General features: G+C 45.5%; 2 long non-coding RNA genes across 3 annotated transcripts; one reads left to right on the top strand and one right to left on the bottom strand.

Moving 5' to 3' along the window:
• The first annotated feature begins 1,383 nt into the window (after positions 1–1,383).
• LOC118968222 (uncharacterized) lies at positions 1,384–9,519 on the top strand. 2 transcript variants are annotated; one of them, XR_012123463.1, is made up of 3 exons: positions 1,384–1,549; positions 4,621–4,726; positions 8,095–9,519. It is a non-coding gene; the product is annotated as an uncharacterized lncRNA (long non-coding RNA). The 2 variants fall into 2 exon arrangements; XR_005055767.2 differs by lacking the exon at positions 1,384–1,549 and having other exon boundaries at positions 3,934–4,726.
• Positions 9,520–9,621: 102 nt separating this feature from the next.
• Positions 9,622–21,956, bottom strand: LOC118968221 (uncharacterized). The gene is made up of 3 exons (XR_005055758.2): positions 21,190–21,956; positions 20,287–20,332; positions 9,622–10,077 (listed from the first exon to the last, which is right to left on the bottom strand). It is a non-coding gene; the product is annotated as an uncharacterized lncRNA (long non-coding RNA).
• Between the last annotated feature and the right edge of the window lie 302 nt (positions 21,957–22,258).

Raw genomic sequence — 22,258 nt, 5'->3', positions numbered from 1 at the left:
GATTGCTTCCAGATATCTTTTAGAGGTGAAATTGACAGGTCAAAATGTATTGGTACTTTTGGATTATGCATTCCTAGAAGTAAATGAGACACCCCTGCCCAACAGTGGGTATTCATATGCTAGTCTGAGAGGTAATAAGGGAAAATGTTATCTCCAATGGTTTTATTTTACCTTGCTTTGAGGGTTAAGGAGGTGGAAAATTTTCTTATTAACCGTGTTTCATTGTTTTGATTAATCCACCTGCTCACACCCTCCCTCTCGCTCGTTGGTGCTCTATACTTTATAAAAAGCCCTTTGATATTAAGGATATTTGCCTCTGTTGCTATATTTGTCTAAAAAATAATATTTTCCAAGTTTGTTGTTTGCCTTTACATTTGTTTGTGGTTTTTGACATATAGAAAATTTTCATTAAGAATATTATATCTAGTAGGCTTTTTTGGCTGTTTCTGTCTTGGACATTGAAGAACACATCAGGTACTGAAGTAGAGGAGTACCCCCTTATCAGCTTTCATCTTCCAAGGTCTGGTACCCACGCTTAGCCTTGGTCTGGAAGCAGATGATCCGCCTTCTGACATATCCTCAGGTCAGTGGTGGCCCACTGCTACGTCACAGTGTGTGCTGTCACTCTCATCACGTAGGTATTTTATTATCTCCCATCAGCAGTAGAAGAGGGGTGAGTACGGTACAGTAAGGTATTTTGAGAGAGCGAAAGACCACATTCATGTAACTTACTACGGTGTATTATTATAATTGCTCTATTTTATTTAGTCATTCTTGTCAATCACTTAATTTATAAACTTTATCATAGGTATCTATGTATAGGAAAAAACAGCATATATAGGGTTCAGTATTACCCATGGTTTCAGGCCTCCAGTGGGGGTCTCTGGAAGAATCCCCTACAAATATGGGGGGACTATTGTATAAACTGAAAGGAATCTTGAAGGTGGACAGTGATGGTCTCTGGAAGGAGAGGCTGAGTATGGCACGGTCCCCGTTCAGTAAAGGCTGAATTCCTGTCAGAGGGTCGGAAAGAGAGAAGGGGGGGTGATGGGGGGAAGGAAGGGACAGGGGACAAAGGGGGAAAGGGACAAGGAGGAGTGAGCTGTAATGCAGGGGCGGGCTGGCCAGACCCACTGCATAGTACAATCTGAAGGTGTCTCTTGGTTGGTCCCGTCTGGTCTTTGGACGGGAGAGAAGCTTGCCAGGGCCCCGGAGACCAGATTATCTCATCCAAAACCAACACAGTATCTGAAACGTCTGAAAAGGGGGCAGAATCTCAACGAGGGGCTGTCCTTGGGCCCACCTGAGGACCCAGCTGTCTCCTAGTCAGGCTTTCTAACCACTACACCGGAAGTGCTGCCTGATCAAGGTCAGAGTGTGAAACCCAGAGCTAAATTTGAAAACAAAGGTCAAAGGCATTCTTTATAACTTACTGTAGACATTTCAAAAGAACAATCTTTGGCTAATACTAAGAAGTTACAGAAATAGATTTGTCACTGGCTGATGAGAATGAAAAAGCCAAACATTTTCCGAAAGGAAACAAAAGGAGGTAAGGAGTGGGAACTGACCTCTCGGAAGAGTGTGCCTGTGTCACTGAAGTGTGACTGGGAGTTGTGGGGGCTTGCCTTGGCGCTGTCTAAACTCCGATAAGCATTTTGGGGCATAAATGAGACAAATCTTTAGCTGCACAGCTGTTTCTGAATGAAGGCATTCAGTGGGCATATTCGCGTGGCAAAGCGGTGTGCATGGGGCGGCCTGCTTCCTGAGATTCTGCTTATGGAAACGTGTGTCATCCCAGTGAGGATGTGTCCCTGAGCTAGGCATTGTGTTGCCATGCAACCCATTGTGTCTGGGTGTGTCTCCTTACTGCTCTCTCCTGCTGAAGTCTAAGGGTACAGCCTACGCAGTGGGCACCTGGGCCGTGACTCTCCCCAGGTGATCAGGCCTGTGACAGCCCCCGTCTTCTAGTCTCAGTGAATACATGCTCAAGAGTGCAAGGAGTGAGTGCATGGCTGGGGTTCTCCCAAACTTCTGCTTAGGAGGTCGTGCCTGTAACACAAGTTTCCATTTGGCCGTGTGTGTGCTCCTGCACACGCATGTGCATCTGTGCAGCCCTCTCTTGTCTGAGTCTGCTTGCCACTGAGGCTTAGGAGACCAGAACCGGCCCCTCTAGGGGCAGTCGCCCCTCCCTGGGTTTTGCAGTAATGATGGCATCTGCTGGACACCTATCACCATCCTGGAAGGAAGCCTTTTTTTTAACAGTACAGAGGTTTGGTTTTCTTTCTTTCTTTTTTTTTTTTTTTTTACACCTGTCAAGCCATGAATTCATAGGGAAGGGGTTCCAGCCACTTTCCATTTGTTCTCACCACGTGTGCTGGTGGGGTGGAGCCGGCTGGTGCTTCAGTTAAATCCAAGTACCTTTCTCTTTGGCTTGCTCCCTTTTTCTGATCATTTTCCCTTACACACTTCAAAGTGCTTAAGATGCTCAATACATACATTAATCCTCTTTGCAGGAATCTTGCCCTCGTTTGTTTACAACAATGCCGGCAGCCTGCCGGGGACACGCAGCCTCTTCCAGCTTCGCCGTGGGAACCTTTGTGGGGCATCCCCTTTTGAACGGTGCCCATTCCCTGATGTCTATTCTATCACCTTCCTCACAAATTCACATGCGGCCAAAGGAATGGCTCCATGTTTTCAAAAAGGTCTAGAACACATAGCTGGCACCTCTCCTCTTTCCCTTGGTGTTGGTCCTTTCGGCAAATTACTGGAAGATGATGGTTCCGGCAGAAAGGCCCTCTCAGGAATCTTCTGGATTCAGGATGTGGAACCAACCCAAAATCTCTCGGTACCACAGGCAGGTACCACCTCTGGGAAAAAAATGAAAAGTCTGGCAATGTAACAAGGCAGACTTGTGGGTGCCTAAAACTGGTTCTGAAAGGAATTTTTCAGAAAAGAATTTAAAAATATTTTGAACAATGAAAACATCTTTGACATAATCAGAGAACTCCCTAGGGTGATTGATTCCCTTAGAGTGCTCTTCTATCTTGATGTTTAAAAGCTCCACTGAGGTGAAAAAATGGGTTCAGAAAAGGGGACGGTTTGCTCACGGGGAACAGGGAGGAGGAGGCAGCGAGCCAGGACCAGCTCCCGGGGGTCCCTGAGAGAGTCCCCAGCGTGTTTCTGTTTCTGTTTACTTCCACGCGTCTCTGGGCGTGTCCCCCTCTGGTTGTGCACTAGCAGGTTCTAGGTGTGTCCCCTCTCTGAGCAGCTCCTGCCCTGCAGGGTGTTTCTCAGCTGCAGGGAAATTCCAGGGGGCAGATCCCGCCTCAGCTGCTGTGAGACATTATTTCCTCGTGAGGAAACCAGCCCTCGGCAGCCAGGAGAAACTGTCTCCATTCTGGGAGGGAGCAGGGAGGAGGGAGGAGGGAGGAGGGAGGAAGAAGGGGGAGGGAGGTTGGGAAGGAGCAGGGGGGGGAGGGAGGAGGGAGGAGAGGTTGGGAAGGGGCAGGGAGGTGGGAGGGGGAGGAGGGAGGTGGGAGAAGAGGGGAGGGAGGGGGAGAAGGGGGGAAGGGGAGGGGGAGGAGGGGAGGGAGGTTGGGAGGTGGGAGAAGAGGGGAGGGAAGGGGACGGGGAAGAGGGGCAGGGAGGAGGGGGAGGGAGGTTGGGAAGGAGCAGGGAGGAGGGAGGGAAGAGACCCCAAGGCCCACAGGCCCCAGGCTTCTTGACGCCTCCAGACACAGTTTTAATTCGGACCTTCTGTTCCAGTATTCCGGTTCTTTGGGCTTGGCCTCACCCTGTAGCCTCCAGGCCAGTTTTCCCAAACACAACTGCTCCTCTGGACGGAATGAGGGGTAGAATGTGTAGTAATCTCTTCTCTTCAAGGAGGAGGCAAACGGAGACCTGATAATTGTCTGTGGCGCTGTGCAACTGTGATGCAGAGAGGAACGGGGAAAAGATCAAAGCCAGAAACCCACCACCCTCATTCAGAACCTGGGGTCTCCATGTCCACACGCCCCCCTAACTCCACCCATGGCATGTGGTTCACGTGAGCTGAGCACCTGAGATGGGAACTCAACCCCCTTCACTATTTAGGGCAATTCAGACAAGAAGAAGACTGATTAAGGACAGTGCAAAATGCACCGGAATGTGCTGGAGGGCCATCAATGTAAAAAAACCATAGTCCCCTTCATTCCGGTCTCTGCTCAGATGGCCCTCCCTTCCCTGACCATCCAAATCAGCCCCCGCCTCTCCCTCTGCCCTTCACCTGCTTCCCGTCCTCCTAGTGCGACTGTCATCTGGCTGTGTGCATGCCGGGCATGCCTTTGTCTAACAGGTCCCTCTCCAGAACAGAGGGTCTGGGTGAGCACGGCCTCGCTTTCTGCTCACCGCTGTACTCCCAGGGCCTAGAGAAGTCAGCTGTGCCAACTCAACACCCGCTATGCACCAGATGAAGGCAAATTCTGGCACACTAAGACCCCCACCCCTCAAGATCCAATCACCAAGACCAGATGGTCACCCACCCCTCAAGATCCAATCACCAACGCAGAACACACCCTACCCCTACTCCCTAAAAACACACTGCCTCACCCACGAGCTGCTGCTCCCTCTCTCTGGGGGCAGCCATTTTCTCTTTCAGATAATAAAATATCTTGCGTGGGCCCGTGTCTCCTGAGTCGTTCTGGGGAAAGGAGGGTCGCGGCGAGATACCCTTTCACCAGACACTGAGGTAAGTGCTTTAAAATACTATCTAATCTTATCTTCATGACAATCCTACAGAGGTTTACCCAAGTAGAAGAATGAATCTTAAGAGTTGTTGAGAATCTTGCTGAAGGACATACAGTTTGACACTGGCAGTCTGTGCTTTGGCACATGCCCTTGACCACTATACCAACTTGGCCATGAAAATGTGCCCTTCCCCCTGGCCCAGTGCATTCTCTACTGGGGAGACCACCCTCTTATTCTGCCCTTACTTGCTGAGCTCTCTGTGCCAGTCCCAGGAAGGCGGAGCCAAATTCCTAGCCCCTGCCAGCCCACCCCAACTAGCCTGGCCTTTGGAGTGGGAGAAGGGGTGAATTCAGGCAGAAGGGATCCATAATATCCCACTGTGAAGATTTTTTTTTTCTCCTGAATTCCCTTTATGTAAAAGCAGAGCCTCCCAAAACAATCCAGTGGTCATAAATCGCACCCTCCACCCCAAGTTTTGCCACCAGGTAAGATTGATTCCTATCATATTGTTGTTGGGCAGTTTTGTCTGGGGAGGTCTCCCCTGTGCACTACGTGAAACCTCAACCTGGACCGGGGAGGGTTCTTGACTCTGATCGAGAAAGAGTTCTCAAATAGGTCAGATGAGTGTAGCTAAGGAAGGAATTCATTAAAGCAAGAATAGTAATGGATGGCAGCAACCACACAGGCAACAGAAAGTAAGGAAGAACAGAGAAATGGGAAGCTCATTAAACTCCTGCTTGGCATAGGGCAAATCCCTTGCCAACTCCTACAGCCAGGATTACCTGGCATCCAGTGTCCGCTTGGATCTGATGGCGTGGGAACTAAGGCCCTTCCACCCCAGAACTTGGGGGAGCCACAGAACACTGGATAGAGTGAGATTATGTTGACAACTTCCCAAAGGCAAAGAAAAGAGCTTTGGGGCAGGCTACTAAAGAGCATGGCGGTACAGCTGCAGGCCTGTCTGAGTCACCAGGCAAGAGGAACATGCAGGCCCAAATCAGAGGTCTCAGTTGCCCTTCCCTGCTTGTCTGAAATAGGACAGAGAGAGAGACTTGTGCTGAAGTCTAGAAAACTGAATGAAATAGCAAAGTAACAAAGACACCCCTGGAAGAGTGTAGAGACAAAATGCAGTAAATTAAGGCAAAAAGTACACACTCGAAGAAAGGGAGTGCAGGCAGCCTCAGAGAGTGGGTGCACTTAAGATTCTGTCTTTTAAGGACTTTAAGAATGGGGCAAAGGCCAAGAGAGGCACATAGGCTTGACACGTGGTCTCATGACATCTGCCTCCAGTGAGAGACATCATGTCACTATCCATCATCTGCCCTCTGTCCTCTAGATACTCTGTGAGATAAACCTAACACAAGGAATTTCTTGATCATGCTCTTCTCCAAGATAGCAGTTACCCTCAAGCAGTGGAAACATACCATTTAGGACAGCTTGCCCTACTTAAGATAGGGTCAACTGTTGGTTAATTACCATGAAATATGTTAGGCATCTTACCTCCTAACTACCTGGTTTATAAAATGGAATCTTAGCCTTAAGATGGAGTTCCTCCTGTTCTTATTATATTATTTATATCTTGGCATTTTTCATCATAGGCAGGAAAAATTAACCATGGCGGTTTTAGCATGTCCCTGCCCTAGATAAGTGTCTCTCACCTATTCTCCTAAAGGCCCATTTATCTTTCCTAAAAGTCATTTGTTTTTCCCAGAAGTGCCCTTCTCCTCCCTTTTCTCTATTAAGATGGTATATAAGCCCCTAATTCTAACTACCTCCTTGAGTTACATTTCTCTGTGAGCTCCCATGCACGTATGTGAATAAAAAATCTGGTGTTTCCCTTGCTCATCAGTATGTTGCCAGTTTAATTTTCTGGCTCCCAAGGACTGAACCTACGAGGGTAGGAAAACAGTTTTCCTTCTACACAATGCCAATTTTAATCTGGAGAGAGAAACGCTGGTGGTGCTATTCTTCAGATAGAAGGGGACTGACTGGCCCTTGACCAGTTGCTGATAAGCAGGATGGATTTGTGCTAACTTTTCTTCCAAGTGGTCACTGTGAATCCGAGGACATTATAATCGCTGCAACTCGGTTACTTTCACACAAAGCTAACAGATACAGGAAAACTGCTCCCTCAGCTTCATCATCATGCTTCCAGCTAAAAAAAGGCCCACCAGGAAGGTCCACTGCCCCAAGCAGAGGGTCATCTGGCTTTGGGCAAGTGGGCACTTACACTTGGGAATTCACCAATGCATCTGTAGTGCAGCCCAGAGGGCCAGAGGTCAAACTGACTCACACTAATCAAACTCACCAAGCACTGATGGAAAAACCAGAATGCTATCTTCCCATTTTGCAGAGAAGCCTGTCTGGCTGACATGAGGCTCACATGGCAGGTCTGGTCAGTCTCTCTTTGCCAGTGGGTGAGTCTGGCAGGAAACTACGCTACAGTGAGAAGGTTGTTAGGTGGGCCTAGGACCTCTTGGTGTATGTACCTCAGCGACCCAAAGCAATTAAAGGGTCTGATGCCCATGAGAAGAAGCCCCTGGCTGGACACACAGATTGTTAGGAGAAAGCACATACTCTTCAGCTCAGAGCTTATTTCAGAGCAGACCCTTCCTTACACACTGAGCAACTTGGAAATGCTCTCAGTGGGGGGAGAGGGAAGCCCACCTACTCAGACCACCCCCACCCAGGAAACTGTGGGGAGGAGTCAGAATACTTCTGACTTCTTAGCATCTTCCTGAGGGGTCCCTGGCCAATTGCTGGTTATCTGCTGGCACATCCGGTGAGAAAAGCCGGGGGACTGCTGTTCAGTTGCAGGAGGGTTCAGTATTAGAAGGGTAGCATCTATATAAAGAACCAAAGGTCAGTTTGGGAAGGCAAAGTTCATCTTTGGACAGATCCTGGTACCCTAACACCTAGATTTGTGGACACCACAGACAAAACCTTCTACCCAAAGATCACCTATCTCTGACACCCCTGCCCAAAATTCAACCCTGCAGTCATTCTTTGGATTAAGGTACTATGGTCCTATGAGACCCCTTTTGAAATGTAAATCCACCTGCAAAGGAATACAGAGCTATTTAATCCAGTATCCTTGGAATTTAGGAGGTGAATAAACGAATCCTTGAACTATCCTGAAATTTCTGGCTAACTCTGGGGGATCCTTTCTATGAAAGAACATTCTTTTTCAACACAATGCTTGGGAAGGACCAGAGATATAAATAAAGGAAGAACTAGGGAGGAAGCTATTGATATGTAGATAAGGAGCAATTTCCAAGACAATATTGTTAAATAAAAAAGCCAGGTGCACATCAGGTGACTAACATCTTAATATTTAAGTAATAAAAGTCCAACACACTTTCCTTTTAGCTGTTAGTGTGGTGAACTGCTCTGGAAAGAGAGAAGCTGGTCAAGACTGAGGCCAAAGAACTGAGAAGGAAACTTCTCACCACATTCTCTTTTCAACTTTTGGCTGTTGGCCCATGTGCTGGTGTATCAATTCGAAGAGCAATTTGTTTTTTAAAATAATTTGGCCTGATACGAAACTCTGGATTCTCCTGCCTGTGGCTTTAAGACCCAGTTCTGTGCCCTGGGGCTAACGTGCCCCCAGGGTCATATCACAGCCATAGTCCAGGGACCCTGGCAAGGGAGCAGATGATGACTGGGAGCAACACACAGAATCCTCTGGCAAGAGTCTGGGGCATGGCCGTATCTCCGCTTAAACACCAGAGGAATGGAAGAAACAAAAGCATCTAACCAAAGCCGCCGGGGTGCCGTGTAGGCCAGCCCCAGCAGATGCAGTGGAGGAAGGGTGCCAGCCCAGACACAGCACACAAGAGTGGGGATGGAGGGCTCGCAGGGTACCTCTGAGGGCAGCAGATGCCCTGGGCAACACCTGGACCGCTTTGCCTTCTCTGCGCCACAGGCCCCTCTGGGGTCGGTGAGGCCCCCCCACCCTTCTCTGGAGTTTACAGAAAGGAGTGCTCCACCCTACACCTCCAGGCCCTCCCGTGACAAAAGAAAACCAGGGTGTGGCGGGGAGGCTGGTTAGGGCTCCCCTCAAGACCACCCTAGTTCATTTCACTTCAGAGGAGACCAGGCCCAAGTACCTGGAAGCAAGAAATACTCTCTTCAGAAGGTGGTTCCCTTCACCTCAGTAAAGGTGCTCTGAGCCTGAACCCAAAAACAGGAGGTCAGATGTGTTTACGCAGAGGGCACCATTTTATGTCTATGGGATTGGTGTATTCTTTTTCAGTTTATTTGGTTTGCTTTTTCGCTGTTTCAAAAATGTTAAACATACATAAAAGTAGGTAAAATGGATTCCCATTTACCCCCCTCCAGATTATCAATATTTTGTCACAGTGGCTTTATTTGTCCCTTTGCAGAATAATTATTAGCAGTGCCCTCTTTCACTCCCCAAAGTCCTAGTCTGGACAACTAAAAGCAATCTCTGAACCTACATTGAATCCTGCAATGGAGGGGAAAAATGTTATAAAGGATGTCTTTGGGTCAGCTGATACAATTAGAATGTAAACAGTAGAGCCAATACAACTATTACATCAAACTTATATTTACTGAAGTTTGTAAAAAAAAAATTGTGGTCACATAAGACAGTTTCCTTACTCTTCGGAAATAAACAGAAACTGCAATGGTGTATGCAACCAACGTTCAAATGTTTCAGAAATAAAAGTGTGCATATACATATGTATGTTTATGCATCTTGAGAGAAAAACATTGAAAGTAAACGGAAAATGTTAAAATAGGTGAATCTGAGTAAAAGATATGAGTGCTCTATTTGTATTCTTGAAACCTTTTTGTAAGCTTGGAATTATTTCCAGAAGAACTTAGAAAAAAATATATTGTGCTGTGAGGTGCACTAGTATGAACAAATATCATGGTCCCCCTACCTATGATTCATCTAAAGTCTCAAATGGCTAGTGCGGGTTTGACTGGGAATCGAGTCCTGAGATCTGGGGCCTACAGAGCTGAAGGCGTGCAGGTGTCACCATTCAAGTTAAGTCTCTGCCCCAGATGTTTGCATCTGTATGAAGGGCTACAGAGAATATTAATAAAACCAGCCGCATTTATTGAGCAACGACTGCATGCAGAGCCCTGGGGGAGTGGCAGCTGTGGCCCAGATGACTGGATGTGGCTGCTGCCGGCAGGAGGCTGCTGGGGGGCAGGTGGGGCCACCCGGGCATGCGCTCTGAGGTCTTGCCGCCAGGGCCCTTCAGCGCTGGCCTTGGTCCACAGGCCGCGTTCAGGGAGGCGGGGCACCGCGGTTAGGGGCGCTGGCGTGCCGCAGTCTCCTGCCCAGGGGCGCTGCCGTCACTAACCGGATGCTGCTGCCTGCTGGAATGAACCAGAACAAGAGCCCACTGACGTTCCTCATCATCACTCAGCTTTCCATAAAGGGGTCTAGGGACCGTGAGAATTCCGGGGTCCAAGAAAAATCTGGGCCAAAGCATTCTACCCCATGACTCATTCTACCTTACCCAACTCTGGGCTGGAATCTCACATACATACCCTCACCTCCTGGACGTCTACATCCACTCGTGCCTCCTCCCCCTGCACTCTCCCCACCCTTGAAGCATTGTAACATCAGTGGCTAATATTTAAGGGCACTATGCACATTCCAGCATTTAATCCTGCCAAGAACCCAAGGAGGTAGGTCCTTTTAGCCCATTCTACAGCAGGGGAGCAGAACTTCCGCACGGCAGGAAGGGTGGGCGAGGCAGCCAGAGCTGGTGTGGAAGGTGCCCCGCCCAGGACCTGGAGCCCAGAGGTGGAAAACCCACTCCGGCGAGGACACAACGGTTGGGTACGGCTTCAATTGAGCAACCTCCATGAATATAGCCGGGTGTCCTGAGCACAGACACGGAACCATGCTGCTTGGATTCCAACCCCAGCTTAGCTGATCCCTAGCTGGGTGCCCTCAAGCAAGGGTCTGAACCCCTGCACCTCAGTTTCCTCCTCTGTATAGTAACAGTATCTCATTGGGTGGCTGTGAAGATTAATGGGTGACACACAGATTTTAGGACAGGTCTAGCTCTTTCAAATGCTGCCTTCTCTACATCCCTCCCTTAAAGCCAATTAACCTAGAGGGCTCGCCCACATTTTGAAAATCAGCTAATGATTTTAGCCAATAGAGGGGTCATTACTCAAGGTATTATCTCTTAAGAAAAAGGGGAAAAGGCTGAGAAACAGAAGAGTTAGATCAAGGTGGAAAGATTTCAGAAATCCTGTGTGCATGTGAAGATGTGAAGAAATAGCTTTGCAGGGATGCACAGAACTCCCAAAAGTGGCCCTGTACCTCAGCGGGTGACAAGATTAGGGAGAAGGGAGGCAGGCTTTCACATTTTATTTTTATAGGTGCCAGCATTTTTCCAAAAAAAATCTGACAAGCATGTACTATCACTGGACTTCTAAAAAAGTATTAAAATAAGAAAAAGTCTTCAAGCACTTTCTCTTCCTCAAATGCTAGTCAGTTCATTGAACATGGGGATGAAAATGGGTTTATAATTAACAGTTTTCCTCAAACTTTAGCCTGAGGGCATGGAATTTCCAATAGGGACAACAGAAAGGGTGTACTTGCAGCAGGGTCTTCTTTACGAAGCTTCCCCTTGCCTTACCAGATGTAACATGACCCCATAGCCCGCTCTTCCAACAGTGACTAATCAAAGATGGAAAGAACTGTTGCCAGCTAGTGAGTTGCCTGTGAGCAGAGGTGATGCTGGGATATCTGGGGACGCCTTCTCCGGGGTCTTGTTGGAAGGAATTTTTTCATCCTCCAGTAAGGGCTGGACTAGCTAGTTGCCAACCCAGAATTGCTGGAATTCCAGCACCCCAAATCTGCCCTCCAACAGTTCACATTGAATGCTTTAGAGCAGTGCTTCTCCCAAGTGAAATGTGCTCTTCAAGACTCTGGTTGGGTCAGGTCTGGGGCAGAGCCTGAGGCTCCGCGTACCTAACCAGCTCCCAGGCCCACAGCGCCACTTGAGTAGGGAGGGCCTGCACTGCTCGCCCTGGAGTCTCCCTACTCTCCTGATCTGGCCCCTTTGGATTTATACAACCTGTTAATGCCCATTATAATGTGGCGCCAGACAGTTCTTGGTCCCGTAAGCATGAGCTGAACCACCACATCCCTTACTCCTGATGGACACTGGTGTCACTGCAGCCAAGACTGGCAGTGTTTGGAGACAAGTCCATCATGCTTCTAGAGACACCTCCCCAGAGTGAGCCTTCTCATTTTGTGCCTGACCTCACAGAGTGGTCATTGGGGGGTGGGATGGGGAAGCAGGGAGCACAGCCCTCCTTCCCCACCCCTGCCTTCCATTAAGTGCCTCAGCTGCCTAGACTAGCACACATTTCTCAACCTGCCCATAAAACCAGTTTTCCCAGGTCCTTGCAAGATGGCTCCTACCTATTGGCTGTGCTGTCTGTCAAGAATTGAAAAATGGGAATAAATGTTGTTGAATGTACATGGGGTATCATACTTTTCTACTTTTGTATGTTGAAATTATATAAATTTTTTAAAATTCAAAGCAGTTTGTTCTCAAGGTAGATGACCTTAAAAGTATATATGTAGAAAAATTCCTTGGTTCACTGTCATTAACAACAAATTTGACAGTCTTCAGAGCTACTAAATCTTAAGTGTCTATGTCAGGGCAGAAAATGTTTCCTTCTCCTATCTAGGTTCTTTGGGTGGTCTAATGGTTAAATTAACATAAGACTGATTAAAGGAGAAAAACAAATTTAATTTCATACATATGGGAACCCCATCAAAATATGTGACTTTAAGCACTCAAGCAGTTGAGGCTTATATGCCATCCTGAGCTAAGGGATGTGAGAAGTAATCAGAGGTTTGCCGTGCCATGCAGGTAAGAGTTTCAGATAAAAAGTTATGACTGGTAATAGTTCTTCTGAGCCAAGCCCCCTATCTGAGTTCTTTTAGGCAGTTAAGGGAGAGAGAAAACTTTTTCTTGAGTGTGCTGAATTATTAATTACAATTATGGTGGATAATATTATACTAGGACATATCAGAATTCTAGAAATTTAATACAACATCTGGACTACTTATATTAAAATATACTTGTATAAATATAAGGTAAGGAAGTTTGGGTATTAATTTTATTTGGCAATGCATCCCATGTTATTTAACATATCAAATAAGCCTAATTAGTTTAATCTCTCTTTTTATAAGGAGAGAGAACGTATTTTTTTTTAGATGTTCCAGGAACCCTGTGGAAAATCCCAAGTCACCTCCAGGTGAAAAAGATTTCATTTAGAATTTGATTTGGGGAAGGTTGTCAAAAATACCAAAGGGTTTGGACACTTGAATAACTAGGACCACAAATTATTATGAAACAATACTGAATTACCTATTTAACCAAAATGACAAAATATTTAAAAAGGAAATACAAAAGGTCACATAGTTGTAAAGCAAAACTTAGCTCTTTTAATACTGAGAAAATAATTTCCTTACGTAATCAAACACCTGATTGAGACAACATGAAGCACAGGAAATTATTTTGGTAAGACACAAAATCTTTGATTTCTAAGCAGATTACTTAAAAGGTAAAGAAAAGACCTATAGTCCAGGAAAACTTTGTCCTTTTAGCAGATGGAAAGAGAATCGATTTTGATTTATGTAATTACACTATTGATATTAAAGCTTTTTGAAACCCTTACAATAACAATTCAGTTTTAGCCAGCTTGATTACAGAGGTAAAATTCTTCCTCTTTCTCTCTTCCCAACTTTCTATATCATTTTGTCTTTTATCCTACTGTTTTCCATTCTGAAATAACCAGTTTTACTTTTAAGAAAAATGTATTTTATTTTCCCTTAACAAAAATGCATCTCTATATCTCATGCCTCTTCTTAACCAATAACACAGTTGTTTCCCTTATTATTTCTATTGTTTTTAATTTCATTTATTATAACTAACTCTTTGAAACATTAATTTCTAGTGACAACTAAGAAGTAAGCAATTGTAAACTATTACAACAGGATTCTTTAAAATGGCAAATTAGTGAAAATATTCCTAATTTCTAAAACCATATGCTTTTTTTCATAGTATAATTTTCCAATGTAGCATAGCACATCCAAATCTCTTTTAGCATCTCTGTAATAAGAAGCCAAAAGTAGATAAACCTATGCTCAGTAATTAATGTTTCAGTATTTTATCTTCTTTGGAAATGACCTACATAGTTGATAAATTTCCATCATTTAACTTGGTAAAACTCCAATGGTGGAGGTTACCAAAAGATTTTAGAAGCTATTTTTAAGTACACATACCGTAAAACATAATCATTGCTGAAAGTTCACCTAAAAATTCTTATCCCACTTACATCTATTTAAATAATTTGTTTCCAACAATTACTAGGCCACCCACAAAAACTTCATGAGACACTAGACAGAGTTAACCATCATCCCAAGCTATTTTTTTTTTAGCTGGCAAATTTTGTAACAGAGATAACATGAATTTTTTTTTTTTTTACCGGTAAACCCAGGTAGAACAAAATTTGTATGCCTGTATCGTATTTAATGCTGATAATTCTGAAGACATGTCTGTTTTAATGAAACCAACAAACTTAAGACTAGCTTTGGTTACTGAATAATTTTCCCAGATCACATGAACTTGAAAAGCATTTGCATTAATTTATCTTCTATTTCTGAGAGATTTAGGGATGCTTAATTCATGTAAGTTCTTACTTTAAGCCAATTAAATAGAGCTCTTTTATTAATTTTGGCAATACCAAATGGAGATTGAAACATATCACACACCTACAATATATATATATGTATACTACAACATACAGATGCAATCAGAGATCTTACAGATTTATATCTAAAATTTAACCATGAATCATGTACAATAGTAAAAAGTTCATTACTTTATAATATAAAGAAAAGTTGGGTCCAAATTTTGTTTTGGCAGTTGGAATAGTTAAGTTCACCTGCTCAGATGGTTGCAAAGTTTTTTAACTAATACTTCATTTGCCCAATTTCCAAATGGTTCATTTTTTTCTCCTTCTGACAAGAAACTTCTCCCTAAAGTTTGCATTTCAAAGAGCTGGAAAATAGCTGGATTTTGAATTGTTTCTAGAGCTGCATTTCTGGTTTTGCAAAGATTTGTGAGAAAAGGACATCTGGTTTTATTCTGTGTGCTGGAGTTTCAGTTTTAATGTAATATGCCTTTGTAATGTCTGTATAAATTGTTTTAACAAAGACCTTCTTTCTGAGTGTACAATTCAAACTTGACCAATTCACCTTAGGGGGAAAATGACTTTTTTATTGCTTCTTTCAGTCCCTAAATATTGGCCTTCAAATGATCATTTGTAGGAGGGCCCAAGAGAAATGCTGGTCATCTGTTTACTCTATGAGGGTCTCCTTAGGGAGCCTTTTGGCTTGTCTATTAACCACAGTGTAATTATGGGTGGGAAGAACACTCCTTAGCAGCTAATCAAGGTCCCTGTGACTGGGGCTGTGAATCGCCAGTAATCTTTCTAACTCCCCTACAAATTTGGTAGGACCTTCTGAAAGCAGAGGAAAGAGGGTTCTATAATTTAAAAGACCTGCTTTTGTCCAGGGGACATGAATTCTTTGCAGCTGTGGTCCAGGATATATCACAAAGGACACTGCTTAAGAAGACCCAAAGATGCCAGAGCCTGATTACAGAGCCCCGGAAATTAGGAATTGTCAGAAACAGCTAAGGGAGTTCTAGTGCCTTTCCCAGGCGCTTCTGCTAAATTCACTTCCTGGCTTTCAGCATTTACACAAGTAACCTGTATACTCTGGGCCTGGTATCAAGCCAGAGTGCTCTCTGTAAATCTTGTAGGGAAAGGGAAGCTAAAACACGCAGACTGGGCCTGGGTTTTGAGAAGAGGAATTTACATTGAATGTTGACTTTAATTTTTGTTCTCAGTCTACTTTCTGTTCTTTCATCTTATCAAGGGAATCCTTAAGGCTAGCCATTAAATTCCTTTGTAGCCTCTTTTTAATTTGGTCCTTCCATAGGTACCATGAGACAATTGTTTAGGATGAGAGGTCTCTGAAATTCTTTCAAATATAGTCAATTCAAAGGATCTATCATCTGGTCATTGAGAAGTAGGGTCTTACATTAATCTCAATTACAACTCATAACAAACCTTTTTAAGGCTTAATCATGGATGCAAGAGGCATTCTAAAAGAAGGTACAAAAGATGCAGTCCTCACAAGATCCGTAAATTTCATTCCCACAGTTATCCTAAGAAATCAAAGAGCTTCATAAGTAAGGTCTTACAGGGGATAAGGATGGTGTAGGGAAAATGGTGTCTCCGGTCTCCCATGAGAACATGAGACACCTGCAGTCACACACGCACTACCAGTGGCACTAGGCAGGCACTGCTTGCATGGGACTTTTCCAGCACTAACTAGCCGACAAAGGTTGAGATGGTAAAGGCCCCTTATGGATCCGGACCCCTTATGACAAACACCCTGGAGACCTGGCCAAGTTGGACAAAGAGAATGATGCTTTTTGGATCCACAGCCTATTCGGCTGTCTGCCATATGCATGCTGGTACATGAATCTTCCAGCTGGCAGAGACCAGACAGGATATTTTCAATAAAGACTAAAGGAAAATCTCATCTGGGCTATGAATCTCCTCATGACAAACGACACAAAACACAGGGATCAAAGAAAACAATGACCATCCATGGGAGGAAAGGGATTATTTTATAGACAGGAGTACTCATAACAAATCTTTACCAGAATTGCTATACCCAAGAAACCAGCTTATTACATAAATGTTTTCTCTTGCTAATCTAAATTCAGAAAAAGAGAAAAGGACTCTCATCACTCATTTCCACTGGGTCCAGCAGGTGGGGATCCAGGAGACTGACATGGTAAGAATTCTTACCTTCTGCCGCCCCTTGTCAGAGGCCCCAGGACCTCTCAGCAGCAGCAGCCCTGAGTGAGCAACATTTGGCCAGTGGAGGTACCCTCACAGGTTACCCAACTGTCAGGGCAGAAAAATTTCCTCCTCCCTTCTGAGTTCTTGAGCTGATCTAATAGTTAAATTGATATAAGCCAGATTAACAGGAGAAAAACAAATTTAATTTCATACATTTGGGAGCCCCATCAAAACATGTGACTTTAAGGCACTCAAGCAGTTGAGGCTTATGTGCCATCCTGAGCTAAGGGATGGGATAGAGGCTGGGGATTCAAGGCCGAGGAGGGTGATTCACAGGAAGTGGAGAAGAGCAGATTTATGGTAATCAGAGGTCTGCCCTGCCATGCAGGTAAGATTTCCAGATAAACAGCTGTATCTGGTAATAGTCCTTTTGAGCCTCCTATCTGAATTCTTTTAGGCAGTTAAGGGAGAGATAAAACTTTTTCTTGAGTGTGCTGAGTCTTGATTGCCTTCAGCTCAAATAATCCATATGCCAAAGTAGCACATTTTGGGTATTGTATTCTGTTCCCTTTCACCTAGGAAAGTTACAGAGACTGCTATCTTCAATTCATTCCCTCTTATAGTCAGACCTGTTTTAATTTCCAGTTTTATAAAGTAGCCATGTAGCCATTTGGAAGCTTCTAGAATAAAAGGCAGTGTGTTAAGTAGTCAGTGGTTAGTTTTGCGTCTGTCAGTCTTTTTGTCTCCATAGAAACAACTGGACTTTAAACACCAGGCACTTTTCAAGGCCCTTTCAATATATTAGCTCATTTAATTCAACACGACAAGAGTTACTACTATCTCCTTTATGAGAGGAAAATGAAGCACAAAGAAAGTGATCTGCCCAGGTTACACAAGCAAGGTGAGAGCCCAGGCAGTCCGTTGCCAGAGGAGGCACAGTGCTTCTCACACTGAGTCTGGGCCCTAAGGCCCTTGCTCCCCTCACAGAATGAATGCCTTCCTCTCAAGTCCTCTGAGGCATGTCAACACAGTGGAACATAACTCAGCCATATAAAGCGATGGAGTACACCTAATGCTACAACTTAATAAACTTAAAAACATTATGCTAAGTGAAAGAAGCCAGACACAATGAGCATATATTATGGATTTCCTTAATATGAAATTTCCGGAATAGGCAAATCCAGAGACAGAAAGCACAGTAGTATTGGAGCTCGGGGGAGGGGCAGGTGAGGAGTGACTGCTATAGAGGCTAGGGTTTCTTTTTGATGAAATGTTTTGGAATTTGTGGTGATGGTTGCTTAACTTTGTGAATATACTAAAAACTATTGAGTTATATACTTTTAAAGGGTTAGATTTTAGGGTATGTGAGTTATATCTAAAAAATAAGTCTTTTGAGGATTCTCAATAATCTGGTCTACAAGAATAATATTTAATGATTTAATAGACCAAAGCTGGTAAAGGACAGCAGAATGTGCTACCCCCAAATATGCTACTTTGGCATAAGGATTATTTTGAGCTGAAGGCAACTGAGAAGCAGCAGATATAAGAAAAGCTCTCTGCCCTCCTCCTATCTGCCTAAAAGCAAGATGTAAATTTGCGCGTCCCCTTCCCTCTTCTATCCAAAGGACAGAAGTTAATCACTGGAGACAACTCTAGACCCTTATCAGCCTGGAGGTGGCACCAGAGGAACCCACAAACCAAAGCTTGCTAAAACTAGCCCTTACCCACCATCTGTTCCCCCATATACTTACCTTCCCACAATCTGCCACCTTAGAAATTCAAAGTCCTTTTCCTTTGTCTTGTTCTCTTCCCTAAAAAATGTATTGTTTTTTTATTTAGATGCTACAATGAGCCTAAATTCTAGCCACCCCTCTGAGTTATTCATCATTGGGTGCTCCCATATGTATGTGGAATACACATTTTAATAAACTTATGTATATTTTTATTTTGGTCCTCTTTGTCAGTCTAATTTACAAGCTTCCAGTCAAATAACCTAAGATGGGTAGAGGAAAAAGACTTTTTGTCTTCTATACTCCTACAATAATCTCCACGGTCTGGCTCCTTTCTGTACCCCGACTCCTGTCACTCTCACCCTCTAGTCCCGATGCGCAGCCTTCCTGGGCTTCATTTCCTCAGCTTCCGTGTACCCTTTCCCTGTTCAGAGCCTAAGAGCATGCTGGGCTCAGCTGGAGCATCACTGCCTCCAGGAATCCCCTGGTATGCCTACGTGAGAGCACCTCATCAGCCTACACTCACCACCCTGCCAATCTGCTCAGCATCTGGCTTCCTTGATAAACTTTAGCCTCCATGAAGGCAGGGATGGGTTGCTTTGTTCACTATTTTATCCCTTGCACCCAGTACCCAGAGGAGGCACTGAGAAACCCACGGAACAGAAAACGCAGGGCCCAGTCACAGAGAGAGCACCGTGGCTTCAGGGGGCCTTGCTGCTTTGAGAGGGCAAGGGTGCTTTCCAGAGTCCCAAATGACGTCAAGCCCCATCCTTCAGGCCCTTTCAGAGATAGGAGGGGGACCTTACATGGGTCTGTTTCACATAAGCCCTTTTATTATTTACTCCAGAAAATGCATTTGCCTGATGCATTCAGCAAGCACCTGACTTGTATCTGAAGTGAATTAAAAACCTCCTCCTTCTTTGATTAAAAGTTTTGAGCTGTAGTGGGGTATCATGATTGGTGCACATGGTGTGTGGGGGGGGGTCACAGGGAAAACCGTGTAGCTCAGAGAAGACAAATAGGGACTCTGTGGTATCTTGCTACACTGATGGACAGTGACTGCAATGGGGTATGAGGGACTCGGTAATAAGGGTGAATGTAATAACCACATTGTTTTTCTTGTGAAATCTTCATAAGAGTATATATCAATGATATCCATATAAAAAAAAAGTTTTGAGCAGTCTTGGATGCCAATTGGGGTGGAACTGGGCATAGCTACGATCTGCAAGGATCTTAAAGGTCTCCTCAAAGGCAACCAGCTCGTTGATCCCGCTACCCTCTTAACATAGAATAGTGACCAAACACAAGTGCTGCCACTTAAATGCTGAGTACCTACCATGGTCCAGGCACTTTCCAAATATCACCTCCCATTATCCCCCCAAACTGTGCCAGGACATATTCTTATCCACATTTTACAGATAAGAAGGCAGTGTCAGGAGAGAAGCAACTTGCCAAATCCACAGGCTGGTAAGTGTTAAACTATTGCCTTTTACAAAATTTAAGAAAAGTCAACTATCTAGAAAGCTGTTCAGAGTCACTGGGTTTTCTAGCAACATTTCAAAATGCTTATTAGGAATTTGTGATTCAATAGAGGGAGAGAAGAAGACAGGATGTCTCTGTATGTAAGACCTGAAATCACATTTGTTACCATTTCCTATTTTTTCCACTTCTAAAATTAAAAGGGCACTGGGGTTTCCTCGTATTAATGAAGCAATAATGAATAAAAGTGATGTATGCTACTTGGCAATGAGAATGTAAATTCACACAATAAAATTAAGTACAGGCTGCTTTACATGAGTAAACTAAAATTAGGATAAAAAGGATTTTGATAAACAGCGAGTCCTTAAAAGGATGAATAGGAGTGGGGGTACACCCTCTGTACACCCCGCACCTTTGAAGAATAGACAACCTTTTACCAAGCAAGAGAAGCACCTACCATCTATCAGCTGAGTGTTGGGCTCCCCCATCTCGTTAAAGCTTAGCTGTAAAAAGACAAGCATGGACATAATCATAGATCCATGGAGGCCAGGGACTTAGACACTGAGGGGCATACCCCTCACCGTCAACAAAACATCTCTGCTGTCCTACTAGATAAACCTGGGCAAGATTTAGAATAACCCTAAATCTTGGTGGCTTCGTCCGTAACTGAGTAATAATCCCTGCCCTGCCCGCCCTACCTTGAGCTGACCCTATGATGACCTGAGAAAATACCGTTCCTCACAGGCTCAAATGAGCTTGGGAAAGTAAAGGCAATTCGACCGAGAATGTGCTACAGAAGGAAGACCGAATACGCTTTTCCTCCCACCCCAGAAATGATCACGAGTCTTGGGAATTCTCCAGCATCACCGAGAGGCCACCTCTCTGGGGCCCAGCTGCCCATCACCTCACGCGGTCTCCTATTTGCACAGGACCAAGCTGCCCAGAGGGCGCGGGGAACCAGCCGTTCGCAGCGCGCCCGACTCGGAGCATTTTCCATTTGCCAAACAGCGCTTCCCGTGAATCCAAAATGCCAGAGGTTGCAGTACAATGTAAACCAAACTTCATAACGCACAGAAAAACACTGGCGGAAACCCTACCAGTTTATTGGTGGTTGTCTTGGAAGGTGGGCTTACTTTTCCTACTTTCCTGGACTTTTAACTACTTTTACGTACATAACCTCTCTTTTTTCTCCATCTGTACCTAGTAGGAAATTTAAACACTTAAAACCGGGCCTGGCATGTAAGTACTGAGTGAACAGCAGCTATTACTTCTTGTAAAATCTTCTACCAAAAACGTGAATTACTTTTAATGGTTTGATTATTGCTTTTAACGAACGTCTCGTTAACAGAAAAAAACTTACTTTTTGCATCAGTATCCTCACCATTCCCCGACGCCTACATTTCCAGTTTTAAGTAGAAAGTTAAAAACCATTACAATAATTTCAGGGATCTGCTTTTTATGAATGACTCTGGGAACCACAATCCCAAAGCTTCCTACCGAGCTGCAGGGCCTGCTCCCGCGCTGCCGTGCGCGGACCGAGAAAAGAACTAGGGAAGGCGTCGGACTTCCCCGGGGGCGTGCCCTCCCCTCCGCACTGGGGAAAAGGCTCCAGTTCCGCCATTAGAGCGCGCGACGGAAAATGGAGGCGCGCGGCCCTCCCCGCGGCGGCGACAAGCGCGGCGCCTGCACCCTGCGCGCCTGCCCCGCCCCACAGGGCCCGCGAGGCCGTTACGGCAGTTGAGGAAGGGCGAGGGCGAGGGGCGGGCAAGGAGCGCCGCTCGTCGCCCCACCCCGCGCCCGAGCGCGCGGTTCCGGCGAGCCCGGCTCCAGCCCCGACAGTCCGCTCCAGGCCGCTCCGGACCGCTACCCGCTCCGTAGGTGCCGTCCGCGCTCCGGGCTTTCCCTCCAGCCCTTTGTGTCCTGGCGCGCGTCGGGAGAACGCGGGAACGCGCGCCGCGCCGTGCGCCTGCGCAAGGGGTGGAGGGCGCGCCCTGCCGGAGTCGGAAATGGTCCCCGATCCGGGCGTCCCCGCCTCTCGACCGCCATTTCGTGCTCCAGTGCGCGGCCTCCGCATGATGGACGCCCGGAAGCTGAGACAACAAAGGCTAGAGCACAAGGTCTGTGTAGCTGCATATCCTTCCGCTGCCCGCGAGGTGAAGATGGCTCCCAGAGACTTCAGCTGTGTCGGAGTATGAGGGGAAATGGGCACCTGTACCTCCTCCGGATGGTCCTGCGAGCTGGCCCCAGGGAAATGCATGGTCTCGTGTGTACACGGCCCTAGGGTGTGCAACTTTGCGTGTATGCACAACCTCGTGCACACGTCCTAGTATCCCCAGACTCATGTTTGTACCATCCTGCATCCACGAACCCGTAGGTTTCCACGTAACCTGTGTTCATGGTCTCAAGGATGTGTCTGAGCCCAAGTATGC

The sequence above is a fragment of the Manis javanica genome, chromosome 12 (genome assembly GCF_040802235.1).
Source record: "Manis javanica isolate MJ-LG chromosome 12, MJ_LKY, whole genome shotgun sequence".
Lineage (NCBI taxonomy): Eukaryota > Metazoa > Chordata > Mammalia > Pholidota > Manidae > Manis > Manis javanica.
The sequence above is the reverse complement of the archived record's forward strand: the minus strand, read 5'-3'. Positions and strand labels throughout refer to the sequence as shown.